The sequence below is a fragment of the Neophocaena asiaeorientalis genome, unplaced genomic scaffold (assembly GCF_003031525.2).
Source record: "Neophocaena asiaeorientalis asiaeorientalis breed wild unplaced genomic scaffold, Neophocaena_asiaeorientalis_V1.1 scaffold244, whole genome shotgun sequence".
NCBI classification, from domain to species: Eukaryota; Metazoa; Chordata; class Mammalia; order Artiodactyla; family Phocoenidae; genus Neophocaena; species Neophocaena asiaeorientalis.
This window is the reverse complement of record NW_020173763.1, coordinates 1627889-1645133: the sequence shown is the minus strand read 5'-3', so window position 1 is coordinate 1645133 and position 17245 is coordinate 1627889. Positions and strand designations below refer to the sequence as shown.

The 17245-nt window shown below is 36.3% G+C and overlaps 1 pseudogene; it reads right to left on the bottom strand.

Annotated features, from left to right (window-relative positions):
* Positions 1-2203: 2203 nt before the first annotated feature.
* LOC112403733 (uncharacterized) lies at positions 2204-14907 on the bottom strand (annotated as a pseudogene).
* Positions 14908-17245: the final 2338 nt, after the last annotated feature.

Here is a 17245-nt window from a genome sequence, read left to right as displayed (position 1 = left end):
TATTCTTTCCATAAATTGTTGAGTTGAAAGGTCTTTAAAAATAACTTTTCTTAGACTTCCTTCTATGTTACCTAGTTTGGAGGGACAGTTCTGTTTAGGAAACTTCAAATTCAAGACACACTACTTTCACCTTCCTGATGATATTCAGGGGCTTGTTAACAGAAATATTGGCAATTTAAATTTAAGGTTATCTCACTAAGGTTCTATGTGTTCTCTCTTCAATTACTGATAATATAGGATATAGTGAATCAAATAATTTTGTAAAACGCATTTCTGAACTAAATAGAGGAGCTGAAATGAAGCTCTCCGAAACTTGCCTGCCCACGTTCACAGCTTGATCAAATTGAAAGTATAAAAGGGTCTTTAGAAAGCAAAAGACTTCTGGTTTCTGCCTGGAATGTAAAATCACAAACTTTAAACCCATCAGAGAGCTGATGTCACAGAGCAACAAACTAACCTGAAATTTAAGGAAAAACAAGTGCTTACAGGGTAAAGAGACTATGAATACTTGCTTATCTGGTGTAGATGCCTCTGGAGACAAGAAGAATTGAACAGAAATTGTTAAGGAACAGATAAAGGACAAATATGGGCTAACAAGAAAATGTAGAAGCTCTGGGGGTTGTAGATACAAGGGGATTTTTCATATAGTTTGCAGGCCTCTCTCCACAAATCAGACAAAGCCTTTATTAAAACAGCACTGTGAAACGTGAGAAAGATTCCCTTGTTGTGAAGGCCTGGGAAACAGAATCTGCCCAGATCCATTCCTTCAATCTCTCTTATTGAACAAAAACCTTAAACTACTAGGAGAGGACAGGAAACATTGCTGCCTTTAGGCAATGGTGAAAATCCATTGCAGTTAAGGAAAAGGAGAAGAAAAAAAACTGTCTACTACTAGACAGGGCAGGAATACATGCTTGGCCCATAACTAAGCTGGGAAGGAGAAAGACTTCTAAGAATTCCCTACAAGAACACAGTAACTGCCTAAGACAGAGGCTGAATCACAACATGAGAACACTTTCCACAGTCACCACAAAGCTAATAAATATTGAGAATAAAGTAACAGTGAAATATTGGTGGAAGACAATAGAGGCCCATTTTGAGGCCCATCAGCACAAACTGAGGGTTAAACAAAGACAGCAGTGGTAACCTTATCCATTTCAGGGATAAGAAAATTGAAGTCCACAGTAGAAACTGACTTGCTCAAATTGAAAATGGGTTTGACATTCTTTGAATAATAAGTGATTAAACTATAATTATTATTCAAATTAGAAACAGCAGACAAGGACAACATATACAAATATTTGGTAGCAACAGGAAGCACTAGAAAGATACTTTAGAGATAGAATGTGATGTAACATTATACTTTCCATTTTGGAGAAGTAAAAACTGGAAGACTATAAGAATCGTATTTGAAGTATCAATATTACACTAAGAGTTAGAGTGTGGATTCTACAATGTAGAAAAAATTTGACAAAAGAACCAGAGTTCATCCCTCACTGGCCTTCCTCAACTTTGGTCACTCCCTTTTATCTAGCTGTTAATATATTTAAATTTTGTTATATTGATAGAATCTCAAAATTATGCTATTTTAGAGCTGTTAGAAAGCTTTAACTATAAATTTAGGGCAATGTATTAGTCAGAGTTCTCCAGAAAAATAGAACGAATAGGATACATTCAGATCCTCAAGGTACTGGGTGAAGCCAATTCACATTGGAGAGGGCAATTTGCATTACTCAGTCTGCTGATTCAAATGCTAATCTTATCCAGAAACATCCTCACAGACAAACCCAGAAAAAATTGTTTAGCCAAATATCTGGGCACCCTGTGTCTTGGTCAAGCTGACATATAAAGTTGCCATCATAAGTTCACTCCTTGTAAACTTGGTACTCATATGCATCTCCTTAAACCGTAATTAATCTCCAAATAAAGACAATAACACAGTCATAACTCTGCCTCACATGATACAATTGTGTACAAACAAACCCCTTCCCCAGAAGCGGAGGTAAAGTCCTTGATTGATGTTTACTCTTTTCCTTGATATCCCATACCTCAAATAATATAATATAAAATTAACAATACTTTTAATACTATAATATAAATTCAATACATCTTATTTTACATAAGAGAATAAAGGAGGAAAGAAAACAAAGATATTTGCTCATACACATATTCATAGAAAATAAGGAGAAAATACTCATGACACTTACAGTCCTCATTTCTGTAACTGGTCATGTGATTATAGTGGGTATTTATGACTACTTTATTCCACTACCCATTCTGTGTTCCCTTTACCTTCAGCAGGCACCTCAGCTGGTCATGGTTTTTTACCTGACAGGGTGACTCCAAACTTCATTTTTGAGGGGTCTGTGACATTAGTAGTCTTGCCTAGATTAGGTTGATGTAGTTTTGTACTGACCTTAATTATAGGGCATGATAATACTAAAAGTCGCTCTAAGGAATCTCCTGTAGTCCAGACTATTATCTTACCTTCATTGTGGAGTAGTAGTTCAATTTCCCCTTGGTAGACAGGATTAATCACTCAACCAGCATAAAAACTCCCTTCTTTGCCTGTTGAGTCAGAGACATGAGGACCCCAAATTAGCTGGGTGGCAGTCTTAACTTCCAGTTCTATGGAATCATAGAATCAAGATGGAAGTATCCCTCCCTCTTGAACTAAGACCTCAGTCCAGCAAAGCATAAGGAGATGGGAATGGGAAGCAAAAATCTTGCTCGTTGTTAATTAGGAGTAATAGTGAGTGGTGACAATCCTTCCACTCCTTGATTCCTGGACCTGTGCATCTTGGCTATGGGAGAAACAGGACCATATATTGGATGCTGTTTCAGAGTATACACAGCCTTCTTGAGAAGCTTGCTCAAGCCCTGCAAGTTATTGCCACCTAGCTGGTATTGTAACTGAATCTTCAAAAGGCCATTCCACTGCTCTATCAAGCCAGTCATTTCAGGATAGTGGAGAACATAGTAAGACTAGTGAATTCCATGTGTATGGGCCCACCGATGCAATTCTTTTGCTGTGAAGTGAATTCCTTAATCAGAAACAATGCTATGTAGAATACCGTAATGATGGATAAGGCATTCTCTAGGTCCATGGATGACAGTTTTGGCAGCAGCATTGCATGCAGGGAAGCCAAATCCATATCCAGAGTGTATTTATTCCAGTAAGAACAAAATTCTACCACTTCCATGATGGAATTGGTCAAATTTAATCAACCTGCTATCAGGTACCTGGCTGATCACCCTGGGGAAGAATGCCATATACTCCGTATTCAGAACAGTGCCAGAAACTCAGTAGTGGTCTCTGTTTCTGACAGATTGGACATTCAGCATTAGCTGTAGCCAGATTAGCCTTGATGAGATTAGCCTTGGAAGTCCATATTGCTGAGTCCACATATAACCTCCACCCCTGCCACTATGGCCCTTTGTTCATGAGCCCTTTGGGCAATGATGGGGTGGCTAGGGAAAGAAGCTGACTGATATCCACCAAAGAGGTCATCCTATCTACTTGATTATTAAAATCCTCCTCTGCTGAGGTCAACCTTTGGTGACCATTCACATGGGATACAAACATGTTCACATTTTTTTCCCATTCAGAGAGAGGTCTATAAACATACGTCTCCATATTCCTTTTCACCAATTGTCCAATCATGTCCCGTTCAAGTCCCTGACCATTCAACCAAACCATGAATCTCAGCCTATGAATCAAGCACTGAGTTAACCCGACCTGGTATTCACAAGTTGTAGTTGTCTTTGTTTTTTGTCTTGCTTTCTTCATCTGTAAGAATAGCTTATAGTCTTTCTCCCTTTCTGAATTTTGTTTCTTGACTTCTAAATATGGTTTCAATTTATCCATTTTAATAACGTTTATATTACCGCTTCATGATGCTACTTATAGTCTTCATCACCAAATGATAATAGCAGAATGATTTTGAAGAACATTCCTTTATTCCATACTGTGTGGGCAAAGTGTCAATGTGAGCTCTTAGAAGTGAAAACCTTTCATACTAAGAGTTTGCTTTGTTGTGCAGATATGTTTTTAGGGTATATAATATTTCTAAATGTATTTTTATTATTTAAGTACTACAACTCACATTATAAAGGAGAAAGAAGAATGAAGAAGGAGAGTGAGGAGGATGAGGGAATGGAAAGGGAAGGCAGGATGAGAAAGGAAGAGAAGGAGGGGAGAGACTGCAGTAGAAGGAAGATAAGTTGGTCTTCACTCAGTATTATGTAATTGCAAAGTTCCCTCAAATTGAGGCTCTGTATGTCCGAGTGAGATAACTTAGCAAGAAAATTTAGCAGACTGTTCCATTGGAAATATTGTCTTTTTAAAATTACTACCTGATACTGGGTTTTACATGTGTCACAATAAATTATGCTTTATCTGATGGGGTGAACAATTACCAGAAAGTTAATTCATGTTTTAGGGATTTTTCTAAAGTATAATATTAAAAAAGAAAGGAGAAGATATTTTAAAATAAGCATTTCAGTAAACATGTATTCAACTATTTCTTCTGCTAGTACAGGGAAATATTAGTTTTCTCTATCTTCCCTAGTCACAAGAAATTAAATTTTTGAAAATGATTAAAGTGTATATTGTAAAAATTATATTGATATATGTTCCAAGATACTGCTGTGCCACGAGTTCAGTGGATAAGGGGGAAAAAAGGAATTTTATAAATAGTTACCTTGAACAGTATTTTAATTTCTAGTGACTTTGCAGTTAAGGGCTGACACCAGCAAATGTAGAACCATTTTATTTAAACATAGGTGAAAAATTGTAAAAGAACTAGTTGATTTGATAAATTGATCATAATGACAAATTACTCAAAATAACAATTTGATCAAAAGTAAACACTTCTAGGTACAGGCTTCCAATTATTTATAATTTTTGTATCACAGGGGTAATTTTGCAAATTTCATGCAACTTGAAGAATTTTTCATCCTTTTATCAGAATTTTTTTTGTAAACTCTGGAAGAGGGGCTTTTAAACTCTGTATGTTTCTTAGCATTTGGTTCATTTTTCTATATCTAAACTTGTCACTGAGATTGAACATGCTTCTTTCTATAGCTTCAATCTTGAAAGCAAAAATTGTTTTAAATTGTAGCAATATAATGAAATAGTGTAAGAAATTATACTTAAAATGGTACTCGAAAAAGCTCCTTAATTGTAGGACAAAATGCATAGAAATGCTAAATTTTTAAATAGGTAATATTATCATAGTTAATGGAATATAAATTTTATCTTAAAAATAAAGAGACTTAAGAAAATGTAATTTTTTTCTTAAATAGGTTTTATATTTTAAATGACCCTGGGAACTAATGCATGGAAAATAATATTTGAAGAACAATTTCCAAACAATTTTTGTCAGTTAATTTGTTTTCAGGCAGTTCTCTAAGCGAGAGAAATAAAATATTAAAAATCTACATAAAAACAGTAGAGGAAATATAATTCACTGACTATTAAACAGAATCAGTAAGAAAAGGAGACAAAATGCTTAACCATTGCAAAACCACACATAAGGTAGATAAAATTAATATGTGAAAATAATCAGTGACAGGAAATATATTTATAATTTCAGGCAGTTTGTCTTTGACCTTGTATTGACTAGACTCAAATGAACTTTGCTGCTTCTTTGGAAATATCAGGATCCTATTATTATCCATAAAAAAGAAAGTTGCCAAAGTTTGATATGTGAACATAAGGCAAAACATATCCTTTATTTATGACTTATGAGTTATTGTATACATTTTAAGACATCTTGATCTGATAAAATTAAATCCTTGAAAATACATCATGTCTTCTGATCCCAATGATTAAGCTTATCTCACATTGATTCTTCAATTATTTTGCCTGGTAGCAAAATATCAGAAGCTCCCATTATATATCTTTGTGCATTTCATTCTTTATAGTTTTTGGTTGTTGACAACACATGATAGAGCATGCTCAAAATAAACAAAAGACACACTAACATTTTCAAAGAATGCTCATTTATTAAATGTTATTAAATTTCTCTGTCTTATAGAAACTGAAGTGATTAGTTGATATTAGAAAGTTTTATGGAAAAATGGGCTTCCTTTTAAATATTAGAATCATTTTTAAATATCTCTATTTAAATGAGGTTCAGAAATTAACTGTTGATTAATGAGACTTATCTCCTATTCATAAAAAAAATATTACTTGGAATACAGACATGAACCTCATTTATTTTTGTAACAATAATCTACTTTTGTATAACTCATCCAAGTCATTCCAAAATATCCACTCAGGATACATGACACACAGAAAGGCAGATTTCTTTTGTGTGTGTGTGTGTGTGCATATGTGCGCGTGTGTGTGTTTTCCTTTTGATTTACTCTGATAAGCCAAAACAACAATAACCTATAACTAGTCTAAGGAACCTTAAGGGAAATGGGAATGTATCTGGTCAGTGAGTCCTGGCATAATGTTCCTATATTTTATAGAGAGAATGTTTTTACCTCCTTAGAGTCTAGCTAATTCCTCCTTTTCCTTCAAATTTTGCTCATGAAAATTATATGTAAATTTATGGAGATCAGAAAACTCTTCTTTCTTAAGTAGATCCCTCTTGCAATCAATTTGTGACTATTGTCTTTGGGTTTTTGTAAGAGTCTATTTTGAAAAACTCTGTCTGGAAAGACAAAGCTCAATGATCTCTCCTTTCTCTTTGTTGACGTCTACCCTCATTGAGCCTCAGATGCAGGGCTCTAAGGAAGCAGAACTTACCCCACCCCCCCCAAAAAAAAGTGAAAAGAAAAATTATATAAATTACTATTTTAAAGTATAAACTGTCTTAGTCTGTTTGGTCTAGTATTACAAACTGGATGGCTTATAACCAACAATAATTTATTTTTCACTGTACTGGAGGCTGGGAAGTTCAAGATCAAAGCGCCAGCACATTCAATGTCAGGTGAGAGCCCACTTCCTGGTGGGCACCTTCTTGTGTCCTCACATGGCAGAAGGGGTGAGCTAGCTCTCTGAAATCTCATTCATAAGGGCACTAATCCCAATCATGAAGGGTCTGCCCTCATGACCTAATTAACATAACAAAGTCTCCACCTCCTAATACCATCACTTTGGTGGTTAGTATTTCAACATAAATTAATTTGTAGGGAGACACAAGCATTCAGGTCATAGAATAAACCTATTTCACATCACAAAGAGACCTACCAATAATAGATCCAATAAGTGGGGTTATCATCTTGGCAGGAATAGTTACCTTTTAAAGGAATGACATAAGTTCCTGATTCTCTTCCTTGTTAAAAACCCAAACTATGACTGTACTTTAAAGACTAGGGTATAAGAGTCTTTAAAGGACTGAAAATTTTCCACTGTTAGCACCACCTTCCTCAACTTCTCTGGAACTTGAGATGTTGTTTCTTTGTTGTTTCCCAGCTGTTTCTTTCCTCCTACATGGATAAAGATGAATTTCCCAAGGGCTGTGACCTGGAATAATAATTTCACCCACTCCTAAGACACTTTTGACCAACTATTTCTCAAAATACCAATTAAGGCTCTTGTTAATGCCACCTTTCTGTAAGGAAGAAACTTGGTTCACAACTTCTAACACAGTGATATTGACAGAGAAGGCTCAACTGTTTGAGTTTCTCTCAAAAAGACTTCCTTCCACACTAAAATGCATCTTGCAGCTTAAGTACACGTAATTTATTGACATTCCCACCAACTAAATAAATTTGTTAGGACTATCACTAGGATTACCAATTTCTTGAAGAAAACAATATACATTGCAATTTAAAAATAATATTGTAAAAGCATGGGTTTAGATAACTTAATTTTGGGATCATTTAAAAATATCAATTCCCCTTAAATCATGATTTTCTGATATTGTAGGGCAAGCTTTAGTGTTAAGAATACAAATACACATACTCAACCTTGATCCTTGATGACTGGTATAATTTTGTTTATATTTCAGTCAATATGGGGTGATTTATGGTCATGCTAATTATGTTATATGAAAGCAGGAGCATTAATTGGGAAGGAGAGGAATGCCACCAATCAGAATGGTAACATTTGAAAAGATTCTGATGGTGCAAGGTTAAGGAAGAGAATAAGAAATATATTTTATGTAGTGCTGCGATAATGCATTTATTGATATCTATGAGTGTGGCCCAGAGAAAGAAAACTGATTTCCAGTGTATTTAAGTTGGAAAGGAGTTGTTATGCTACTTGGACTTAGAACCAAGGATATGGCACTCAAAGTATGTCTGGCGAAAAGACTGCATGGAGCCTGAGGCAATCCTGGATTAGGGAATTATACTTTACTTAGGGCAAAGTCATGTTATACTCCCTTGGCACACTAAGAGTCTCTGATATCACTAAGCCAAGAAAAAATAAGGTTAAAATACTTAATCACTAAGGGAGATGTGCACATAATTTTGAACTCAAGCAGGTACTAACAGCACAAGCAAGTTACATGACCAGATGTTTCAACTCCCAGTACATTCCTGCTACACAGTCAACAGCTCCTTAAGCCATCCCTATAGCATCAGAGGCACTTCACTATCACACATTTATTGGAAAATGCAAATGAAGCTTAGACCTTGAATGTTCAAATTCTAAGAGCTTTCTCTGTCTGTAGAAATAGCCCTTCTTCCTCTGTCAGGTGGGTAGTTTCCTCTTAGCTGACTTTGCTCTTCTGGAGTAGTTTTCATGCATGAGACTGCTCTTAAGAATGCACCTCCACCTCTACTCATTGCTTCTAAACTCAAAGAAAGGCCCTGTGTACTCTAAGAGGTCAAGTGCAAAGTCTGGCCTGTGGAGAGGTACCATACAGACCTAAATAATTCCAAGATGTTGGCAGTTTACATAGCAAAGCCTAGACAGCATGTGTGGAAAAGGCCCCTAGGAGCTGGATCAGGGTGGAATAGAAATGTTGAATTGGGAAAAGCTTGTTTGCTATGTATCCATGATACACTAAGCAGAAACTCCCTATTCAGTGTGTCAGCTTAAGCAAGTTGAGAGGGTCCCTTTCAGTTTGTTTGGTTGACTGAAATCTGGATGTAAAGATAGCTGACACAATAAAAATGAAATACCAGAACTTATTTTTAAATAAAATCTGCAAAGGAAGATAACTAAAGATATAGATAGATGGAAATATCAGAATTGATTTCTTATGTAAGAGCTTCTCACATATACACTTACTATGGATACTGGCATACTAGCAAAACTGCAAAAAATACATTAGTGAGGGGAATACTAACACCCCTGAGAGCTCTGTGAGAATATCATCATAATGACAAAATGACTGTGAGAACTGCTGTCATTAAACTGGGCTTCCTGAATTCACTGAGTGCAGGATCCTGGGATTGTGTGGGTCAAGTGATGGCACTTAAATGACAGAGTCAGGTGAGCATGTTTATCATAATTGAAAAATATTCAGTCATGATCGGAATGTTTTTATCCTCGGAGACCTTTGTCATTAGCTTATATATTATAGTATCTAAAGAACTGAAATAGATGGGTATTATACTAAAATGTTACTTGGCTTGTATAAGTGGAAAAGTTCTAGCTCTCTTGAACAAAAGTTTGAATTTTTTAATCGTAATAAAGATTGCTCCTCAAAAAATTCCTAGATATGAGACAGTTCACAAACACAAGGCCTTCTGAATAAAAGAGGAACCCCTTTCTGCTTGAGAAAATGTTCTGCCACCCAGTCAAAATTTATACTGTAAGTCTTTCTCCTAGCCTTTTCTAAAGGAACTTGAAGTTATTTACCACGGTGTCTTAGCAATGAAGATGGTAAAATAATGAAAATTTTTATTGATTACTTCACACTAGCCCTGACATGACATTAATTCTACAGAATTGAAATGCCACAATAGTTAACCACTCCCATAGGCATTTTATATGGTCAAGGAATTAAATGGAGCTTTGTCTTGATTCTATCACTCTATTAGTAAAATAAGTCTTCCTCAGGGCATTACAGAGATTCATGCTACCATCAAGGACGATCACATCCGCATTTAATGTATATTTGGCTTGTGTAGAAAGAAGACTGGTCTTGAGAGATGGCTATGAGCTATTACAATTTATTCATATGGTGACTCCAGTTACAGCTACAGTTCTAGAAAGCAATTCAACAAAGACCCTCACATACTGGTATTCAACTATGGAACTGGTAAGTGGTTTCTCTTTATATGAAGCCCTACCAGAAGTCATTTACTTTCACTTGGCAAACAGCAGAACATCTCCACAGTTGGTTTTGATCTATGCCAAGTAAAGGCCTACAAAGATCTCAACCATCCTGATGTTCCACAGAACATCACACTAGCACTTCACAGAGCATCAGTCTTGCCTATAATACTGATGACATTAAGATAATTGGACTTGACGAGTAAAACCTTGCAAATATTTTAAATGCCTTATCATGACTAGAAAGTAGAAGATAAATGCCAGAAAATTCAGAGGACTGTTACCTCAGTGAAGCTTCTGGGGTTCCAGGAGTCTAGAGCATGATGAGACACAATAAGCTGGTGCAAAATTTTGGTGAAAATGTTTAGATGTTGATGGCAAAAATACACTACATTTGAGTGTACTACTCTGACCCATTTACTAAGTAAGCCATAACACTTCCACTTGTGAGTGTAGCCCACAGCAGGAAAAGTCTCTGCAGCAATACCACGATGCCATAAGCAGAATTACACATGGGCTTTTGATCAAGCTAATCCAGATTCACTCAAATTGTCTGTAGAAAATATAAAATTTTTATGAAGCTTCAGGAAGATCCTAATACAAATATCACAGTGCAGATCTCAGATTTGGGAGAAAAAAACATGCTCTCTTCTTCAGATAATTGTTTGATTTTCAAGCAACAGCTTCTGGTTTGCTCTTAGATTCAGGTAGAAGTTGAATGCTTAACCATGAATACCTATGAACTCGTGAGGAATTCCTAATAGTCTGTTGACCTAGAAGGAAAAAAATAATTGTGCCTGAGGTGAAAGACTTATACGCTGAGAACTATAAAACATTAATAAAGGAAATTGAAGATGATTCAAAGAAATGGAAAGGCATCCAGTGCTCTTGGACTGGAAGAATTAATATTGTTAAAATGGCCACACTACCCAAAGCAATCTGCAGATTTAATGTGATCCCTATCAAATTACCCATGACATTTTTCAGAGAACTAGAACAAATAATTCTAAAATTCATATGGAACCATAAAAGACCGAGGATTGCCAAAGAAATCCTGAAGAAAAGAACAAAGCAGGAGGCATAACCCTCACAGACTTCAGACAATACTATAAAGTTATAGTAATTAAAACAGAGTGGTTTTGACACAAAACAGACATATGGATCAATGGAACAGAACAGAGAGCCCAGAAGTAAACCCACACACCTATGGTCAATTAATCTTTGACAAAGAGGCAAGAATATACAATGGGAAAAAGACAGTCTCTTCAGCAAGTGGTTTTGGGCAAGTTGGACAGCTGCATGTAAATCAATGAGGTTAGAACACACCCTCTCACCACACACAAAAATAAACTCAAAATGGCTTAAAGACTTTTAAACATAAGACATGACACCTTAAAACTCTTAGAAGAGATCATAGGCAAAACATTCTCTGACATAAATCAGAAACATATATCTTAGGTCAGTCACCCAAGACAATAGAAATAAAAACAAAAATCTACAAATGGGACCTAATCAGACTTACAAGCTTTTGAAGAGCAAAGGACACCATAAATAAAACAAAAAGAAAACCTACAGAATGGGAGAAAATATTTGCAAACTATGCAGCTGACAAGGGCTTAATTTCCAAAATATACAAACAGCTCATACAACTCAACAACAAAAAAGCAAACAACTCAATCAAAAATGGGCAGAAGACCTAAATAGACATTTCTTCAAAGAAGAAATACAAATGGCCAATAGGCACATGAAAAGATACTCAACATTGCTAATAGAGAAATGCAATTCAAAACTACAATGAGGTACCATTTCACATGGGTCAGAATGGCAATCATTAAAAACTCTACAAATAAATGCTGGAGAGGATGTGGAGAAAAGGGAAGCTTCCTACATTGTTGGTGGGAATGCAAGTTGATACAGCCACTATGGAAAATGGGTATAGAGGTTCCTCAGAAAACTAAAAATAGAATTAACATATGATCCAGCAATCCCACTCCTGGGCATATATCCAGAGAAAACTCTAATCCAAAAAGATACATGCACCCCTATGTTCACAGCAGCACTATTCACAATAGTCAAGACATGGAAACAATCTAAATGTCCATTGACAGATGAATGGATAAAAAAGATGTGGTACATATACACAATGGAATACTATTCAGCCATAAAAAAGAAAGAAAGAATGTCATGTGCAGCAACATGGATGCAAATAGAGATTATCATACTAAGTGAAGTAAGTCAGAAAGAGAAAGACAAATACCATATGATATCACTTATATGTGGAATCTAAAATATGACACAAATGAGCCTGTCTATAAAACAGAAACAGACTCAGGGACATAAACAGACTTGTGGTTGTCAAGGGGTAAGGGGTTGGGGAGAGATGGAGTGGGAGGTTGGAGTTAGCAGATGTAAGCTCTTATATATGGAATGGATAAACATCAAGGTCCTACTATATAGCACAGGGAACTATATTCAGTATCCTATGATAAACCATAATGGAAAAGAATATAAAAAAGAATGTATATATATGTATAAATGAATCTCTTTGCTGTATAGCAGAAACTAACACAACATTGTAAATAAACTACTTCAATTAAAAATAAACAAACACCCCCAAAACCAAAGGTGTTAAAAAATAAGAAAAATAATTGTGCCTGGTTTACAGACATTAAAAATAAAATGAGCAGGGCCAAAATTTCAAATGAATTGATTTTATTTAATGATCTTAAATAACTTGATAATTACAATAAGCATATTTTGTTATACATAACAAGCCCCTTTTAACCATATCTGAGTTTATGTTAATGAAATGACTTCTGGAAAGCCCCTAAGGATGAGGGGTTTGCAAGCACAACCAACCACGTGATTAGAGGGGTAAAACTTTCAGTCCCACCCCTCCCCCCATCTCTGGAGAGTGCAAAAGAGCTGGATATTGAGTCCAATCACTAATAACCAATAATTTAATCAACTGTGGCTATATATTGTAGTCTCCATAAAAACCCAGCAGGACAGGTTGGAGAGCTCCTGGGTTGGTGAACACGTGAAGGTGCAGGGGGAGGTCATGGGACCTCCAAGCCCCTTTCCACATATGTTACCCCATGCATCTCTTCTATCTGGCTGTTCTTGAGTTTTATATTTTTATCATAAACCAGTAACCTAGTAAGTAAACTCTTTCTCGTAAGTACTGGGTTCTGTGAGACACTCCAGCAAATTAATTGAACCAAGGGGAGAGTGGTGGGAACCTCTGATTTAGAGTCAGCTGCTCAGAAGCACAGATAACAACCTGGTCTTGCAACTGGCTTCTGAAGTGGGGGGAATGGGGTGATTGAGCCCTTAACCTTTAGGATCTGATGCTAACTCCAGGTAGATAGTGTCATAACTGAATTGAATTGCAGGACACCCAACTTGTGTCTCAGAATTGCTTGCTGTGAGGAAAAGCCCCTATATATTTGACCACCAGAAGTGATGTACTGAGAGTAAAGGAGACACATAAGACTTTTCTTTCCAGGACACAACCATGTTAAGTTTCCCAGCTCTCTTGCAGTTATGTAGAACCAACTGAGGTCTAGCCAGCGAAGTGAACAGACCTAAAATGTACCACCTCCATCTCACCCCATCCTCTTCACTCTTTTCCTCCCCTCACCATCTCCCAGCCAGATGCAGCAAAATCCTAATAGCCCAAGGGCAAGAAAGGATCCCAGATATCAGTGTTGCCCTGGAGGTGGCCCACTACATACCCAATAGTACCATGCTGTGAATGAAAAAGAAAGTCTTATATGTTTAATGAATGGGATTTTGGAATTGTTTAAAATAGTCAGGGTTAATTTCTTTTCCTCAATACATTTTTAAAATGCAGACATATTCCTGCCCTCTGGGAAGAAAATACATCTGACTCACTTTGTTTTATTCTATTCCCACTCTTGCCTTATCCTGAATAACTTGTTTCCTCACAATTTCTTAATCTTTTCTATAGCAGTAACTTTCACTTTATTTTTCTTCAGCAAACAACACCTGAGGACACAGTCAGGATTTATTATCTCCCTGAACTGAACTACATTCTAAGCCATTAATTTGAAATCTATCTGATAACAAACTTATCTCTGCTAAATATATTTTTTCATTCACTTCAGCTTTTAAATCCCTCCATATATTTTTAGATTATCATTTGCTTCTTGGCTTTATTTTCTAAACTAAATTCGTCATCATGACTGGACTTTCAGGTCACACTCTCTTCAATTCCCTTCTCCTGCTCTTTGCTGCTTTCATATAAATACACTCCCAAACTGGATCTCTATAATCAAAAGCTTTTTCCCCATCCTGAGCTTTGCTGTAGAAAACTATATAACTCTGCCAGATGGGGCAGATTTATGGTTTCCAGTTTCTGTTGGGTCCTCAAAATTGCTTGGCAATTCCATCCCTTGTCCACTCAAATGGCTCTTGATTTGATGGCTCTGTCCTATATGATGGTGTGAGTAAGCTCTCTCCTTCAGTGTCCTCTAAGATGCGTTCTTCACATACACGCATTTGTCAATTTATAAACTGCAGTCCTGGGACTTCCCTGGTGGTCCAGTGGTTAAGACTCTGCCTTCCAATGGAGAGGGCGCGTTTCCATCCCTTGTCCACTCAAATGGCTCTTGATTTGATGGCTCTGTCCTATATGATGGTGTGAGTAAGCTCTCTCCTTCAGTGTCCTCTAAGATGCGTTCTTCACATACACGCATTTGTCAATTTATAAACTGCAGTCCTGGGACTTCCCTGGTGGTCCAGTGGTTAAGACTCTGCCTTCCAATGCAGAGGGCGCAGGTTCAATCCCTGATCAGAGAACTAAGATCCCACATGCCACGGGATGTGGCCAAAAAAAAACCCAAAAGAAAAGAAACAACTGTAGTCCTCAAGTTGTGTTACTCTGGTATTACTCTCTTGTTTCAGCTTCCACCTGCCCACACCTGCTTCCCTGGTTTATAAAGTTTCACCATACAACTACTTGTCATCCTGAAATGCCACCAGGGGAGCTATCTCCCAATTTTCTGAGGACTTCTCCTCCTTGGAGGGTCAGAATGATGCTGAGTTTTCAGTGGAGGAGAAGGGCTTCTTGCCAATCTGTTGCCACATGGAGTTACCTGAACACCCTGTCTAGAGACTCATACAGTCTTCCCATAAAACTTAGAGTTTGGGGCCCTCATTTCTCAATCTAAGATGCTCAAGTTTAATCCATGGTGAGACAAAGGAAACAGACACATCAACCATCTTTTTTCTCCTTTTTCCCCAAATGCTTTCTTCAACCAAAATCTTTTTTCTATTACCGGGTATAAAGCAGACAATTTCTTGAATTTTACTGAAGGCAAAGATTATATGGGTCTGTAAACAAGTATTAATAGAGGAAGCATGCTGTCTAATCCACACTAGGAGTGATAGCATATGTTCTGTTATACTTGTCTACATTAATCACTCTCTACTTTCCTCTTAATTTAGTTTATGAACGTAGAACACTCCATCTAAGCCTTCTTAATTTTTGATGCCCACACCTATTCTGCTAACTATAGGCTAAAATTATTGCCTTTAATCTCACAAGAGAAAAATAATTCCTCCATTCATTTATTCAACAAACACTTCATCATTCATTCGACATGTAATGAAACATTATGTCAAAATAAATACTTTCAAAGCTCATCTTTTGTATCCAAGGAATAAATAGTTAAAAAATATGTAGTTAAAAACTAATTTAAACAAAATGTTAAAATTGCTGTAATAAAAGTCTCCGTAATATATTGTAATGTCACATGGAGGGAGGGAGCAATTTGATTTGGAATGTAAAACAAAGACTTCTTCAAAGAAATGATGTTAGTAGGATGTGACTATATAAGGAGTGACTATCTCTCCTCTAAAGGGTTATTGGAAGCATCAAAATAATACATGTAGAATGATTTTGTCACGTGAGAAACAGTAAATATACATTTTTAACATACAGATGTGTATATGTGAGTTTATGTGTTACCATAATAAGACGTTTGTTCTTGGCCTCATTTTCACTGAAAAAAAAATTGTGTCCATCTGTTCTCACTACTATGGATTATGCAAGCAAATCTGTGAGTGGCTATCTTTTATTTAAGTTTTGCTATATACCTATTTTGACATTCTATCCAAGGTCTGATTCTCTTCCTCTTCTTGACTTTAAATTTTAATAATTTACTTTACTTGCAAATATTTACAGAGCAATTATTTGTGTGAAAATACTATGCTGTAGATTATGGATGAGCACGCCAAAGGGGATTATATTGATGATTAAGGTTTGATCTTGGCCCTCAAACTAGTTTCCTCAGAGAATAAGGAAATAGTAACTGAGTATGATACAGATCATCCTCTGTTTTCAGACATGGAGCATGAATGTGTATAGCTTCCTATTTTTTTTCTTTTACTCTTAAATACACATTTTAAAAGTTATATCTCAGTTGAAAGGTAATAATTTTTCTTGTTTGGGGAGTGTATTTAAGGTCACATACAGGTGAAATCTCTTAAAACCCATTACACCGGTATGAACTTTTTAAAAAATAATTATTGAATTATGACTGACATGGAAAAGCTATACAAATTTAATGTATACAAATTGCTGAGTTTGAGGAATGAAACCATCACCATCACAGGGGATGAAAAATAATTTTTCCTCTACCCTCTGAGTTCTTAGCTGAGACCTCTGTAATAAAAGAGATTAACAAGAGAAAAACAAAAAGCAGTTTATTAACATGTATGCCTCATGTATGTGCATATATGTGTGGGAGATATCCAGGGGAAAATGAGTAATTCAAAGAGGCAGCTTAGAATCAGGATTAAATAACATTTTCACAGGGAAAGGGGAGAGAAGATGAGGCATCTTAGAGGAGAGTAAAAGAGATTTTAGGAAAGATGAATGGACCCTCAGAAGAATAAATGGGAGGTATGATTGTTTGTGACAAAGTTTGTCTGGCTGTGGTGTCCACTTCTAGTCTCCTCTCCTGTGATAAGAGTAAATCTTCCCTGGTTGACGAAACTCCCAGGGAGGAGATTTATGACAACTGCGTTCTT